This window comes from Alligator mississippiensis, chromosome 6 (assembly GCF_030867095.1).
Source record: "Alligator mississippiensis isolate rAllMis1 chromosome 6, rAllMis1, whole genome shotgun sequence".
Classification (NCBI taxonomy): domain Eukaryota; kingdom Metazoa; phylum Chordata; order Crocodylia; family Alligatoridae; genus Alligator; species Alligator mississippiensis.
In genome coordinates this window covers 41202709-41219447 of record NC_081829.1, presented here as the reverse complement: position 1 = coordinate 41219447, position 16739 = coordinate 41202709, and the positions used below count along the sequence as shown (strand labels likewise).

General features: G+C 44.4%; 1 protein-coding gene across 13 annotated transcripts in view; it reads left to right on the top strand.

Moving 5' to 3' along the window:
* Positions 1–16739, top strand: part of SHLD2 (shieldin complex subunit 2) — a 129099-nt gene that overhangs the window by 29025 nt on the left and 83335 nt on the right. The window contains exon 1 of one of the 13 annotated variants that reach the window (XM_019497076.2): positions 256–365. The exons of the other annotated variants lie outside the window; for them this stretch is intronic. The gene's annotated coding sequence lies outside the window, so the exon portion shown is untranslated. Of the gene's footprint in view, positions 1–255; positions 366–16739 lie in introns of those variants that run through there. 13 annotated transcript variants of the gene reach the window in all.

The window sequence follows — 16739 nt, the reverse complement described above, 5'->3', positions numbered from 1 at the left end:
TTCTGAGGAAGGATAACCCAGTGATTAAGGTGATATCCTGGGCTTTTAAGAGATTTGCTCTGTGTCGCAGAGCACTGAGGTGCCCTGCTCCTAAAGAGGGGAAACTGCTAGGGAAAGAGCCCTAGCAGTGAATAAGGAGCCCAGCTGTTGATTGCCAGGGCAACTGGAGCTAGCAAGAGATCGCAGGTGCCAGTGGTCAGCTGATTGAAAGGGGCAGGGCATGGCTCCCTTATAAACCCTAGGGACTGAGGCCAGAGGGAGTTCCTTGCCAGCAGCTGAGGAGGAAGGAGCTCTCTGTCATGGACGAGAGGAGAAGCCTGATGCAGGAGCAGCGTCTGACAACGCTGCAAGATAAAGAATCCCCGGTAGGCTTGAACGTTGTTATGGCCGGGCAGCTTCAGTTTATGTTATAGCTAAGAGGCTTGCGTTTGTGTTGCTGTTTGTCACCGGTGGTTTGGGTAAGGCTACTAGGGGTTGGAGGAGGCCTCATAGGGGACCCACAGCAGTGTGGGCACCCCAGCGCCAGTGAGGGCACAGCAGTTGGGGTGCATTGACCCCAGGCCCAGAGAGGGGCAGTTGAGAAGCCCCAGAAAGGGGGCGTTGCTGAGAAGCCCCAGTGCAGGCATGGTGAGCCCTGGAGAAGGGGCAGCATTGTGGAAGAGCCCCAGAGAGGGGGCACCGTTACTGAGGAGCCCCAGAGAGGGGGGCAGCATTACGGAGAAGGCCCGGAGAAGGGGGCAGTATTGTGGTGAGCCCCGGAGAGAAGGCGGCATTATTGAGAAGGCCCCGGAGAGAGGGCGGCATTATTGAGAAGGCCCTGGAGAGAGGGCGGCATTGTAGAAGAGCCCCGGAGAGAGGGCGGCATTACTGAGAAGGCCCTGGGGAGGGGGCAGTGGTTTGAGAAGTGCCAGAGAGAGGGCGCGGAGAGAGACAGGGCCACGGAGAACCTGAGTGCCAGAGAGAGGGTGTAGACCTGGACCAAACAATGTCAATTCCATCTGCGAGTCTTGGGGCGTGGTAAAGGGATGGTTGGAGAGCCACGCATAGCCCATAAGGTTAGGGTGCCCCTGAAGCACCCGTTGCAGAGCGGGACCCACGAGGGGTCCGGGAAATCGCGGGGTCCGAGTGACCAGCAAGAAGTGACCAAGAGGGCGAAAAAGGCAGCCTCCCAAATATATGGTATCATCAAAGGCGTGGCGGGTGAGAATTTAAAGGTGCCCTTGGGCCAGCCAACTTGGCACGGGAAGGGGACCTTGAGGAGACCACGGCCCTCCTGCAGGACCCCCTGCCGTGACACTCTGCCACAGACTTCCTTAGTTACTTGGGGTCGTTCATTTAAGTTTTCTGTGCCATAGTTCCCATTATGAAAAGCAGGATTGATCATACTTCCCTTAATCAGAGGAGTATTTTGGGGGTAAATATTAAAAAAAAAAAAAATCTATTTAGGCTTACAGATTTCATGGAGATGGAAGTCGTACCCACGTAGTTAGATATTTATTAAAGAATTATATAGGATCAACTTGTATTCTTTAGACTACTTTCCTATTCAATCAATGTGGGTTTTTTTCCTCCCACCAAATTTAATTTATCCCATGGATGTTAAAAGTATTTTGTATCTTCAGATTCTCATAGGAGGCAAGTTTAAAAGATTCCTCATCCTGATTGTCAGGATTTGCCATGGATTGCCCTAAAACCTTTTCACAAGTTAGGAGCAGCAGAGACAGGTTGTAATGGGGTGTATGCCACCTGTTTTGTATAGAAACTAAGCAAAATAAAGGTAGTAACATGAAATTTTCTGAGTTCTCTCAGGTTGCAGAGAATTCCTGGAAAGTAAGTTAAAGGCAGTATAAACATGCTCTTCCTCATGAGTTTTACAAGTACCTCTTTATGGTGATTTATCTTTTTAATTTTATTGATGAAAGAATAAAAGAAAAAGAATGATTGATTGTAAAATTAATGTATTACTATGTTTCGTACTACTTTTCCTTCAGTGAATTTCATATATTTTATTTGGCTGTGAGATTCAGCTGTCAGCACTCTGTGCTTATCTTGTGATCTAGAAATCACAAGTTTCAGCCAGAGATATTCTGGAAACAGAATTTTGGCCCACAATTTTCATGATATATAAGGAAAATGTAACATATGGCTCTAAAGTGAAGTTGTTTTTCTCAGCCAGTTAAGCAAAAATAACTTGATAAACAAGAGAAACAGAATAGCATGGGATTCTTTTCATGTGTGTCAGCATGGATCCCACTGTAGATGTGTGTGCGCTTTGTGAATATAAGATTGAATTCCTTTGAATATCAATGTCATTTAGAGCCATGCCCCACCCTGTGCCTCTTTGTGCAAGAGCATATGCTCCTGTACAAGAGCATAAAGTGATGGTTGTCAGTAAATTTCCTTTACAGCCCATGGCAGCAACATGGAGGCCTGGTTTATCTCATCCAGTTGTTCTTAGTTTTGGCTATGTTTCTTTAGATGCATATAATTAATTGACATACAACTTCCATGAATGATTGGTAGTTTTGAACTGAATATTTTTGATCAGAGTCCTTTGAAAATCCATCTCTGTAACTCTGTAAAAAGGTGTCATCAAAATTCAGTAGAAGAGGTCTCCCCTTTTATCCCAAAAAAGACAATATAGTTTTAATTCAGTCCATGATCTCAGAAGGCTCAACAAATATATACATTGTCAGATTCAGGATAGTAACACTTGCCTCCATCTTTCATTTCTTCAAGTACAAAATAGGTTCCCCTCCTGTTTAAAAGTGGTTAAAATTAATATAAGCGGTTTCCTACACTGTGGTGATGCAGTGCCATAGCTGTGTACTTGTATATAATACCTTTACTGGAAAAAAAATACTCTTTACCCTGTTGCTTAACTGTACTACTAAGTCTTCAGATTATTTTAAAGCATTTTTGAACAAGGGGCATTGCATAGGCTTATTTTGTATTTCTCGATGTCTTTCTTCCCTATCTATTAACAAAGTAGATAACTTCTTTTTGGGCACCTATACACGAGCAACGAGGGTGCTCTGATGCGCTGTAATATGTGTTCCAGCAGTCTCCTGCTTGTTCAGTGAGCCTTAAAGTACCTCCACTGCCATTTTAAGTTAGGGGATGCTGATACATGAGACGTTCCAGGCGCTTTAATTAGAGTGGCTCTCGGAACCGCTCTATTTAAAAGGAACCCCCCCCAATCCTGGAGCCCATGTATAAATGCGCTTTACATTATCCCTGATATCTGGAGCCCTGGAAATGAACTGCCCTATTTTTCAACATGTTTGAAAAACAATCTTGCCAGGTATAACTAGGCTAACAAGATTTATATACAAGTGAGTATCTACTTCCAGAAAAATCACAGATTCAAAAGAAAAATGCAGTAAGTGATATACTTTAAACACTCCTAAATCCAAGCCTCACAGCTAGGTTAGGTGCCATTTTGGAGCTGAAAGTCCTGAGAGTTTTTTCCACAGCTGTGCTGATATGAGAATGGATCACAAAGTATTTTAAGCTTCTAATTGTTGTTTTTTTAAACTCTATTTTTAAAAATTAAGAACATAGAAGTATGAAACATTTTTCATATGCTTCTTCTTTTGCTGTCCACTAGAAATCTGACAAAAGTGGTTTTAGGACTACCTCTGAAGCTGTAAAACTATATGCAGTGACCATATGCAAAAACATTGAAAAAATTAATTAAAGGAGCTTCTAGGAATCCATGAATAGATGCTCCTTCATAAGTAACTTAACCATGCTGCCAGCCAGAGTAAGGAACAGTATTTTTTTCTATAGAGGCCTTGCATATACTAGTCTTTTATCCCTAAAATTTTCCAAGGCATATAATTGTTGCAGCTTCATTGATGTTGACTCTCCTTCTGGCCCCATGAGCCTTTCATTCTCGACTGCAACAAAAGGTCAGTTTCAGCAGGAAAGGTGGAAGATTCTCTCATGTCTTGATGACTTAGGCAACATCTGGAAAAGTGGGAAATCTGGGTTCAAGTCATCTTAGAGTGAGGGAAGCCATAGAACCCCAGGTCATCCATCTCTTGGACAACAGCTGTTAAATATTAAAACCAATCTCACTGTTTGGCAGTGGGGGGAGGGGAGAAGGGGTGCAAGTGGGACAGCAGTCCTGGGCTCCAATTTTATGGAATGGCACAAAAACAGCCACTAATGCAGAAGTGGTTGACTAGCTCATGGACCAACCCCATGGAACCAGATCTAGCCATGGGCTGAACCTGTGCGCCAGCCCATAGACTGGCCCCACATCATCCATTCAACCTGTGAGGCCAGATGGGTTGGGCATCACTGGTCTAGACCATGCTGAGTGTACCCGCCTCCGTTCGATTAGGAGTTTGTGCGCCGCGTTCGCCTGGGCTCGGGATCTTGCGCCCCCGAGCTTCGTTGGTATGCCACAGGGTTTACCCCGGCTGGTATTAAGGGGGACCCCAGAACTCGCCTGCCACGACTTTGATGACTCTCTCAGTGGGGGGTCTTCCCTTGGGGTATCCCCTGGTGCCGGCACGCCTCTTTGCGGGTACTCTCGGGGCTCCGTCCTCCCCTACACCCCGGCCATACGCCACCTCAGGTCTTCCTGTCCTGGCCTCTCACCCATCCTCGTCTCGTCCTCTCTTGGCTCGGTCACCCTAGCCACTACCGGCTGTCTTCGGACCGGGTATGCCCCTCCCAGTTGGGGGGTGCTGCCCTGATCCCTCCTTCCTTGGGATGCAGACGTCCTCTCTGCTTCCCCAATAGTCCCGGCCGCAGTTACCCGCGCCGTCGACTCCGTAATACAGGCTACAGCTGGCCCCACTCTCGGGATAGCTGTTACGCCTCCTGCTGCCTCGGGTGTCGGGTTCCCCGCTGGCTGCTGCCCCACCTCTGGGGCTGACTTCTCCCCCTGTCTCCTCACTTCTGGGTGCTCCGCTGCGCTGCTCGCAGCCTGCTCCGCCTCTACCCGGCGGCGTCCCGCACTCTGCGGGTGGCGGCTGATCCCCTGCTTGCTGGGGCTCCGTGCTCCAGCTCTCTCCCTTCAGCTGCCCCGCTGCTTCGGCGGGGCCGCCTTTTGTTCCTCCCGGCCGGCGTGCCCCGCCCCCGCCGCTCAGCCGCAGCCGGATAAACGCCCGGCTGATGACCCGCGCCGGCAGTGCCGGCGCGTGGAGTTTCTTCGGGTCTTCCGGCCCTGTGGGAGGTAAGCAGACCCCTTGGCTGCCGCGGGGGTCTCCCAGTGCCCCCGCTCCCCTGGGACACTGAGCTATCCATTTGAAGAACCATTTCCACATGGAAATATGTGTTCCTAATAAATGGCTTCCCACTCTGTAGGAGGGTTGCTTGTTGTGCTTTAAAAAGTTTCTATCAGTAATGCTCAACTAGCCAAAATCAAAACCAAGAGGTAGAATGACTCTAGGTCTGGGTACAATATCCAGCTGCAGTTTTGGGATATTGTTTTTGGGCAGACCAGGAAATAGCTACTGGCCAAATAAGCATGGACAAAGTTGAAAAGGAGAACTCCTTTTGGTACCTTTTATTAAAGCCAAGCATCAAGTGATTTCTATAGAATCATGACCCTAGTCGTGAGCTGCTTGAACCTAGAGTACAAAAGCCTTGCCCTTAGTTGTAAGGACTGTCAAGTTTGACAAATGGCATCACGTATATTCACACTGACCTGGCCCAGCCGCCCCAGTTATGTTATGTGCCATCATCACCGTGCTTGATCTCATGTCCTCTGCTAACCTATCCTCTGGTAGGTAAGCTTTCAGAGAGAGAGAATTAATCATACTGCCTTTGAGCTGTATTCTCTGTGACACAGGAGGGAGGATTTCTCATATTTCTAGGAGTCCTAGTACAGGACTGGAATGCACCCTTGTGATGCCATGAGCTCCTGCTGGGACCCTACTGGGCCCCTGTCCTAAACTGCCAGTTGTTTAGATATGCATAAACAGTTACAGTTTTTCCTTATGTGAACAGCTACCACTGCCAGACACTTTTCAAATACTCTTGTTGCTGTGGAGAGTGTAAAAGATTGTAAAGTATTCTGATAATGATTTTGTGTCACTGTGAATCTTAGGTACTTCTTGTAGACTGAATGGATTGCTATTCAGAAGTATGCATTGTGCAAGCCTCCGAATTGGTGCTGAATGTCTCCGAATCAATTCAGAGGCTTCCGATTCGATTTAGACCTTTTAATGGGTCTCCCAGTTCGATTCAGATTTGGAGATTTGGCTGCCGAATCGGGCTGAATCTCCTCCAAATTTGAGTCGGCTACCAAAGCTTCACACAGCCCTAGCAATTGCCCCTTCACTCATCCACCACACCTTGATGTCTTAATTTGATATGAGGGAAGCTGCCCCAGGGCTCCCCAGATTGCTCTCAAATGACCACCAGGTGCAGGTGGTCCCTGCCTTATGGGCTAATTGCATGGCTCTGTTCCTGCCCTACACCATTCTCCATGCCTCACAGGTGACATCCTCATTGATATGCTCTTCCACTTAGCTTCTGCTCTGGGGTTTCTAGACCCTCTCTGGTCCCATACTCTCAGCCCCTCAATCTGGGCTCTGGACCTCTCCCGGGGTCCCTAGGAACCTCCTCCTCCCCTTAGTTCCTCCTCAATCTTCTCCATAAGAAATTTGTACTCTTAAAAGTAAATAAAAAATTACAATAATTTTATATCCTAAGTGTTTTTTATAGGCTGCATGTCATATGAAAGAATACATCTGGAGATGGGGGCCAAGGAGAATGTGACATAAATATTGTGTTATGGAGGGCAGAGATTTTAGTTTATGGCCCTTTTGTCAACTTTGATTCACAGTGGTCACTGATTAGACATGTAGCTCACCACTGTAATTCATGGCACTTCACAGGAAGTGCTATGAGTTACAGCAATCCCCCTGACTCAACGGACATTCTCTGTTGGGTCCAAGAGGGTGGGGGACTGAGCTGTACTTCAGAGCCGGCTGGGTGTTTGCATCCTCACTCCCCTAGCCTTACCCTATCCCTCCCCCAGCTCGTGCTGTCTTCAGAATGGGAGGGGGTGAGGGAAGGGGAGGGTGCTCCTTCCCAGGTTTGCTCAAGCTATGCTGGAAGGAGGGCAGGTAGATTGGAGGCTCCTCCCAAGGCTCCAGTCCAACCCTGCTCCCCCAGTGCAGGCTGGGCAAACCCCAGACGGAGCTCCCTTCCCTTCCTCTCATCCTGAAGATAGCACTAGGGGGTGAGGCTAGGCTGGGCTGCTGGGGGTGGGGTTGGGCTGCTCTTGGCATGCATTGACAAAAGTTAATGAAGGCACTCCACTTTGGAGTGCCTTAATCTGAACCCTCATTTGTTGTGCGATCGGGTACTTTTAAAGCACTCTGTAGCTGTACACTTCTGTCATGGCATGGCTGCAGAGCACTTTCAGGGTTCTGATCGCTTGACAAAATGGCACTTCTGTCAGTGCCCAGTGGCATGTCTGGTCTGTGGCCTATCACAGGGTGTTCCAGAAAGAAGAGGATGAAATAAAAATGTCAACAGTCTGCAATCCTTGGATTTGACAAGACTGTTTTACTAAAAGAAAATTGTGAAAGGGGCAAATGCGCCCCGATACTCACTGCAGAGGCCCAAATGAGCAGCAGCTGGGAGGGAACGCAAACACAGGCTCCACAATTCCGGAGCTCCCTGAAGCTGCGGATGGGTGAGGGATGGGGCAGAGTCTCAGCGAGATGCGGGCTGCTCAGATAGCAGCTTGGAAAGCAGCTGAGCGGTCAGCAGGGGAAGAGGGAGATGCTGGCCAGGAGACACCAGGAGCTGAAGAGAGGACCGCCCTACTGGAGAGCAGGCAAGAGGGACGGAGCGGCAACCGGAGGGCTCTGGTACGGCAGGGAAGAAACCCAAGCCTGGGGAGACAAGAGGCACCCAGGAGCAACGCTGCAGCCCCACCAGGTAATACAGGTACGGCGGCTGGGGAAGGCAGCAGGGAGCTGCTAGCTCTCACAAGCAGCTTGGCAGGGAGAAAAGAGCAGCCAGGTGTGGGAACTGCGTGCCGCTCCAGCTCAGGAGAAGCAAGAGAGTGACCCCAGGTCAGCAGGGATCCAGATGTGGTCGCGTTGGGAAGAATGATGGGGGAGGGGTACAGGGCAGCTGTCCACCCCCATAATCACTAGGAGGGAAGGGATGAGCAAGTCCTCCCCCCCCCCCCCCCTTTCTCCTTTCTCCTTTGTTTTGAGCAACAAGCGGACACTGGGAGACAGGATCCCAGGGGTCCGTCGGCGTACGCTGGATGCTTTCTGTTAAATTCATTTGAAGTCCTAGTCAGCCCTAAGGCAGGGAAGGTTTATGTACCCAAGTCGGCCTGAAGCTGAGGAACCGGCTGTGGGAGGAAGATTGTACTGGCCAGGAAGGCCTGACCAATCCCAGGGTAGGTAATCTGGATGAGAGGAGATATCATCCAGAGGAAGGACCTGCAGAGTGAAGCACTTGTCCAGGCTGTGGACATGATAAGGGTGGGGTAAAGGGGAGGTTTGGAGCCCCACAAAGAAAAGACCGGGAAAGAGACCTCTTCGCTTTTGGGGGCCACCTGAAGGGAACTGCCTCCCCAACAAGGAACATCAAAGATGTGGCAGGTGAGTAGAAGCAGCATCCATCTAGGTGGCACCCAAGCCCAAGTCTCACCCTGATGTTGCTTGGGGGCAAGGCTCCTATCAAGAAGAGACTGAAGGCCCACAATACCTACCAGCGACAAGAATCCAAATCAACACTTTTAAAAACTAAATATATAGTGCATAGTTTACGTAGGGTGAGAGAAAAACAGTTATATAAAAATCTGAGGCAAGGACAAATACTTAAAATGTGAAAAAGTACCTTTGGTACAATCAACTCTGTTGACAGTTACTCACTGTCACCTGTTCTCTGTTAAAATGTAACCGGTTTGCCCAACTAACATCTACTCAGATTCCTGAAAGGTAAAAACGTATATATTAAGGAATTACTTGTCCCTATATTTTGTGTATTGAGTATTCTCAAGGGGAGGTGATGGTATAGGACTCGAAACTAACTTTTTGTTAGTTTTGCTGCAAAAGTTTTGTTGTCATTTTTTCTATTTTAATAACTCTGAAGAATTTTTTGGACAGACTACAATTTTTTTATTTTTTTCTTGTGCTCCAGTAAATTAACAACTTTGTACCTTGCTTGTAATATATGTGAAAGAGCTTTTGTCTGGCTGACATTGATGGTAGTCATAGAAAACAGTCAGTAAGTATGCCAGTCACAGTCAGTTACTATGTGCAATGAACTTTTAAATAATATCTATAGTGTCATTTATTATATTATAAAACCAACATAACCTGAGCCTGATGGTTATAAAACCTTCAGGGACTGGTGTCACTGACAAAAAGAAATCTTAATTATTTAGAAAAAGCTAATAAAATACTTTGATTTAAAACAAACAGAAATCACCCACCACTTTGTAAAATTGGAATTCAGGTTGAAACTATTTCTTGTCAGGGGGAAAAAATAACCTTTAAGAAAACATTGCAGTTTTCACAAAAGAAGCCCCTGGATGTTCTTCTGGAATAATCCATACATGTACAAGAATAGAAGTCTCTAAAACTCCAGATACCAAGCTCTGTATTCTCATGTTATTAAAACTCTCTCTTGAGCATAATTCTTTTCAGCAGCAAAGATAGCAGGCTTTCATGCTTGCTGAGGTTTAGCATTAAGTAAGAAAACTTAAATCCTCTGTGAAACCAGGTTCTTCTGTCTATCACTGGCAGACCTCAGTCTCAGGAGAACATAGGGATTGTGCTGTTGGTAGGTTACTGGATACCACCATAGCTTCTTGAGTGGCTGTGGAGTCTGATGTACAACAGGCAGACCCTCTGGCAAGTTGGACATGCAAATTTGGTTGAGCTTGCACTGGCCTGCTGTGTACCATTTTGTCTTGCCTGCCTCTGACAACAAGAGATTTATGGGTAGAGATTGCCTGTTTAAATATCAGTAGATTAGTTAATAAAACATTATTAGTTCTTTGATACCAGTTCATACAAAAAGTTACATCGAACCTAAACAAAAATGCACATGATTGTTATTAATTATATGGATATTTACTAAAGAGGTAATAACAGTTGTTGTGCAGAATTTTATAATGTAGAAAAAGAAGAAAAAAGTTCCTGATATCACAGACACTGAGAAGTTGGCCTGATGATAGACTTACGACATAAGGTTAATAACAAGATAATAAACTGTACTGCAGCTGTTGCATCTGTAAAATCAGTGGTAAGATCATAAGATTAAATTGGACTTGCACATTCTGTCATCCATTGATTCTAAACTTGATACTCCCCCCACCCCTTCCCCCTGTATTTTTTCTGTGAAAAACTATAATGAGGCAATGGATCAGTTTAGAACGACATGACTATGAGTTACCCAAACAGCTGTGAGGGAAATATTTCAAGTTGACAGAATGTATAGATCTCATTTTTAAAATAGAGGTTTTGGAAGTTTTATAATAAAGTGCACTTGCTGGGGAGAAACTAGTACGTTTTTTGTCTTGTGTACCTGAGACCAAAAGCTCAATCAAAGAGTTCCATCGATTTTTGTATATTATTTGTGTTTTACTTACCTTTTACCTTCATATCTTTCTCTCTTCTCTGAAAGGTCACTGTTCTGTAGGACTTATGATTTCTATTTTTTGTAATAGTAACTGTATGTTCATGTCCCTTTAATTATGTGGCATATGTATTGCAAAAGAAAAATCAATAAATAGTGTTTATTTTTTAGAAGGGAAAGTTTTGCAAGAGACTTTTGCAGAAGTTGGCAAAGGCTTTGCATAGCTAATAGCAAAGTAACTATTACTTTTACTCTACTTTTTCACAACAGTGGGGATCATCTAATGTGTCTGAATGGAAATAATATTTTTCTGTCTGAATATTCAAACCACAGTCTTAATCCTATAATTTATCATTTTAAACAAATGACTGATATTGCTATAATAATTTACAGCAATTGAAAGTACTCAAATGAAAAAAAATGTTTGTTTTCAGGGAAAAATATAGATGTACTAAGCTAACACACTTTAGGCAACAAAGTGCATCCAAACAGAGCAAAGTTTTGGAAACCTTACCCCCTCACGTAAAGGGGGGCATTTATAACCAAGGGGGGGTCCCTTACATTCCTGTGTTCCTAGTTGTGAAAACTCATAAATGTATGTTTAATTTTTGCAGGGGTTTAGGTTGTAGCTGTGTTGGTCTAAGGACATAGGCAGACAAAGTTCCTTGGGTGAATTTGATATCTTTTATTAGACCAACGCAAATAGTTGGAGAAAAGTTATTAAGCAAGCTTTCAGGTTCAAAAACCCTTTGTCAGGCTAAGGAAGTTTCAGCAGTTGGTGTTTGCTCTTCCTGGATAGAATGAAAAGTAAAGAAGCCAGGGGCTGGGCTGGGGAGTCAGTTGGCAGGCAGATTATAATGCATCAAAAATCCAATGTCTATGTTTAGTCCCTGATCTCTAGTATCCAGGACGTTGATGAAATGGAGCTCATAGGCTTGTCTCTGGGAAGTGTTGTGTAAGTTTCCCTTGATGATCAGGACTGAGAGATTGGAGAGAGAGTGGCCCTCCTGTGAGAAATGTGCCCCCACCGGTAATTGGGTATTTCTGTCTTTGATAGATTTCCGGTGTGCGTTCACACTGGAAATTTTCTGCTCAGTTCATTCTGGTGGGCAGTTGTTGTTTGGTCTCTCCTCCATATTTTCCATCAGGGCATTTGGTGCATTGGATGAGGTATATTACATTTCTGGAGGTGCAGCTGTAAGATCCAGGGATGCTGATGGCTCTGTTGTGGGGTGTAGTAATAGTGGGGGTGGTGGAGATGTGTTGGCAGGTTTTGCATTTCTTGTCCTGGCACGGTCTGGATCCTTTTGGTGTGTTCTGGGCTTGAGGAAGTTTGCTTCTGGTGATGAGGTTGGCGAGGTTCGGTGCTTGTTTGAAGGCTAGGATGGGTGGCTCTGGGAAGATCTTTTTAAGAATAGGGTCTCTGTCTAGTATGGGTTGCAATTTTTTGAGGATTTTCCATACAAGTTCAAGGGAGGGGTGATACGTCATAACCAGCGGTGTGCAATTTGTGGGGGGTTTTCTTCTGTACTGCAGCAGTTCTTCACGTGGTATTCTGCGCACCGGAATGAATGCACACCGGAAATCTATCAAAGACAGAAATACCCAATTACCGGTGGGGGCACATTTCTCACAAGAGGGCCACTCTCTCTCCAATCTCTCAGTCCTGATCCTCAAGGGAAACTTACACAACACTTCCCAGAGACGAGCCTATGAGCTCCATTTCATCAGCCTGCTGGATACTAGAGATCATGGACTAAACATAGATGTTGGATTTTTGATACATTATAATCTGCCTGGCAACTGACTCTCCAGCCCAGCCCCTGGCTTCTTTACTTTTAATTCCATCCAGAAAGAGCACACACCAACTGCTGAAACTTCCTTAGCCTGACGAAGGGTTTTTGAACCCGAAAGCTTGCTTAATAACTATTCTCCAACTATTTGCGTTGGTCTAATAAAAGATATCAAATTCACCCAAGGAACCTTGTCCGTTTAATTTTTAGCACTTGTATAGTCATAATGTATTTTTTCCCACGTTGAAAGTTATCGTAATGTAATGCATTTAAATCGCTATATGAACGTGTTGTAAAGAAGAAATAAGCATTGCAAAGTGAATTCAGCTTTGATCCCTGAGTTCTGGTTTAAACTCTTGAACTTTTCTGCTTATAATATGGAAGGGTTATCAAGTTAGCACCAATGTTGTTTTCATCCACCAGTATTAAGAATGAGATACCAAACAGAAACATTGGGAGGGGGGAGGGAAAAGGAATTTAATATAATAAAAATAAGTGGCTTGCAGATTCACTCTTAATCTGCATTTGAATTTCACTGGAAAGTTCAAACAGAATTTACATGGGTCCAATTTTATCCAATCTATAACAAGTGTTTTAAAAGAAGATAAGATAGAAATAGGTCTCATCTTCACAGAGGGATTCACTAGCAGAGCTGTTGTAGGATAAGCTGTAGCTGAAAGTGTGCCTCTAGACTTTGTTTCAGAATAATTATTTTGCTTTGTGAGTAATTATTTTGAAACAAAGTTTTATTTCAGAAAAGTGATACCAATCACTTCCGCAATATAGACATTTACTGGTGACATTATCATCCGAAAAAAGCCGATTGCCAGTAATGTCAATTTTCTTTTTATCAGTGCCGATATATGATATGGACCAATGTATCAGTGCACCTCTAATACAGATATTTTATATGCACTACAAGCTCACAAATTTTTCAGCAAACAGTACAAGATATTCTCTACTTTCTCATCCACCCAATTCACTGTTGTTTTGGTAGGCTCTTCCAAACTCTTCCCTTATTGCTCAACATATTGTGAAGATCTTCAAAATACTCTGAGCCTCATTCCTCTGTTCCCATCAGTGAGACTCATACCTCATATGGATCCTTGAATATAGTTTCTCACTGGAAGACCTCAGTTGTCCGATTGGAATCTTTTTTAGGCTTGACCTTTCATTGATTTGAGGGATAAAATGTTAATGGACTTCCAAGCTTCCTCTCATGTGGTGCCAACATGAAATTTCACTGCACCTCAGAATATGATCGTTCTTTTCCTTTTACATGCTTTAATAGCATCTGTGATGGGGCCATCATGTGGCTGGTCCCCATACCACCCCACCCCTCTGTTTAGGGCAGTCTGCCCTGCCTCTCCTGGCACGACTTGGTGTAATAAGCTTGATGTGAAATTCAGGAGGCTGCCCATTTAATGCATTACACACAGCTCCAACCTTCCTTTTAGTGTGACCCATGCCTCGCAGATGACATCCAAAATACTAGGCTCCACTGGCCAAAACTACCCACTGTTTCCACGCTCTCCACTTCTTTAATTATCTGATCCAAAACTCGGCCTCAAAACGTCTGAGGACTTACGGGGGTCACGATTCCTCTTCCCCCTCACTGGGGCTACTCCACCACCCCTCTCACTGGGGCACTAAACACACCCCTTCACTGGGGCTCACTCAACTAGCTACTCATGGGGCTGGCCTGTACACAGCCCTTCAGGTTGCCCCTGCAACCCTATTCTTCACTGAACTGCTCAGCCCTTCAGGCTGCCTTTGCGGCCTTACTGTGCGCAGCCTAAACTTCAGTTGACTTCTCTGCCCCTTGCTGTGGGGCCACTTTTTTGCACTCTTCCTGGGGCCAACTCCACACCCTCCTTACTGGGGTATGGGGGTCTTACACCCAATGGGCTCAGGTGTGCAAAGATATGCCTGGCCCCACTGCCTTTCCCTACTCTGGGTTACCCACCGGGATGTGGGAGCTGGGGCTGTAAGATGCACCTTGCCTTGCACTGGGGAAGCAACTGGCATGGCATTTCATGAGGACCACCCCACTATGGGTGGACCAAACATACTCATCCTATTCCAGCAGGGTGTAATTTTCAGTCATGCCCCAGAAACAGGAGCCTCCTGTCATCCCCATAGCTCCTGCCCTTACCTCTGAGCAGCAGCTCCAGCTAGGTGGTGGTCTTCCGTCTGCTTGCAGCAGATCACTACCCCAGCCCGGAGGGTCTGGGTTTAAAATGGAGGCTGATCAGCCCCCTCCTATCCCAGGGCCTTCCTGTAGTCATGTGATGACCAGCTTGTTACCCTAGCTCATACCTGCTGGCTTCCCTGTTGCCTGTTCTGGCCCTTAAAGTGTTCTGGCCCACAGCATCATTGACAATTCTGAACAATTTAAAATATTGCTGGGCATTTCTCTATCTGTTGAATGGGATAGGTCATCCATTTTAGAAGTTATCTTTTCAAGGTTCATAAATGCAGAGAGAGGTTGCTGAGTTGATTACAGTTAGTTCATGTTATCAAGGCTACTTCATTGTCACAATAGTTAGAAATTTACTTTAAAAATAACATGGGCTTAGATTCTGAGGGCAAAAAGGCAACCTGAAAGAGGTGCCTGTATTCTTGTATAACTATGCAATCCAAGCCCTGCATCCACTGATGGAAATCCTAAAGTGATTTCCTAGATTCCCATTCCCACTTCCATTCTTACCCCAATTCTCCTTGTAGGTGACATTACTTGATTAATTTCTATTCTTTTACTGTTTAGAGCAGATTTTTTTCACCAGGTGCTGTATACCTATTTTTTAACTGAACTGAAAGGAAACTAAAAAGAGATGATTAATGAACAGACTTCAACTCTTTTGTAGTGCAAGACCAATGGAATTTTTGTTTGGTCTTTCAATAAGTTAATAAATTGTTTTAAACTAAAGGCAAGAAAAATACAATAAAATGGTAGAACTGCCATCCTTTAAAGTTCAAGGGAAATGCATTAATTTCCTGATATTTATGACAGACTGAGTCAGATCTTTATCTGGAGTTAGTGTCCATAACTCTTTTCAACTAAAACAAGACTAGTCATTTTGTTAAACCTAAGTGACAGGTTCAAATCAGACCATTACCATCGGACTACACCAAATAAAAATCTAAAAACATTATGGGGGTTTTTGAGTTCTATTGAAGAAGAACAATTTATCTTTATGAATCTATTTTCCTATCAATCTCTTCTGATATGCCATTGTTTCTAAAGACATCATTCTATGTAATAGTTAAAAAATGAAACTATAATATGGGGTGGGATTATCATAATTTATTTTTTCTAAGTAGGAAACTAATGCCTCTGCTATCCATATTATAGCTGTAATGTTCAATGGTAGTTAATGACACAAATCTCTTAGACTCTTTTAAAATATCTTACTGTTTATGTTTAATGATAACTGTATTAGGGAAGAGACATTTAAAAGTAATTAATATTGACTTATAAGATCATGTAGTGGAATCTGTTTATCGCTAGCTATTTTTGGTAGAAATTTTTATTGTTGGATGAGGGTCTTAAAACTGGTACAAATATTTTGATATACCTAGAATAGGTATTATAGGCATTAGTGACAAAGTTGCTCTTAAAGAGGTTAGTTAAAATAAAGACTTCTATCTTATATGGGCTTGAGGAAATACTTTGTGTTCTGTCAGATTTGCCATAGCAATATTAATAATTAGTTGTGTTGTATTTCAAGTTCAAAACTTGCTGATGCAGTTAGTCGTGTTTTAATAGATCATTGACCCGTCAATCAGACTCTGACCACTTCAGAGATAAAAAGCTATGATTCTGTTGGTCTTTATGAGTAGAGCAGTCTTCTGTAAATTAAGAAGTGGTATAATCATTAACAGCAGTAATGGATATGTGCATTCAGGTTTAAACTAGTATCTCTAAGAGCTTCAGCTGTTATTATCATTAATGTAGTTAACTATTTCTCTACCTGAACATGATCAAGATGTATTGTATAATAGGGTTGTGTGAAGCTTTGGGTGCTGATTCGATTCATAAGAGATTTGGCCCAATTTGGTGGCCAAATCTTTGAACCCGAATCGAAACAGGAGACCAGTAAAAAGGTCTGAATCTATTCAAAGCTCTCCGAATCAATTCAGATAAGATTCGGAAAGCTTCGGCAATTCGGGCAGTCCCTGCTCACTGCAGCAGGGAACTGGACTCGGACTCCCTGCTGTTAAGTAGGGGGTGGGAGTGGGGACCATGGCGGGACCCCTTCCAGGCCCCACCCCTTGCCCGCTCTCCCAGCCCCCCCCCATGGCTGCCCCACCCAGCCCCACCTCCCAGCTCTTAAAAAAAAAAAAAAAAAAAAAAAAAAAAAAAAA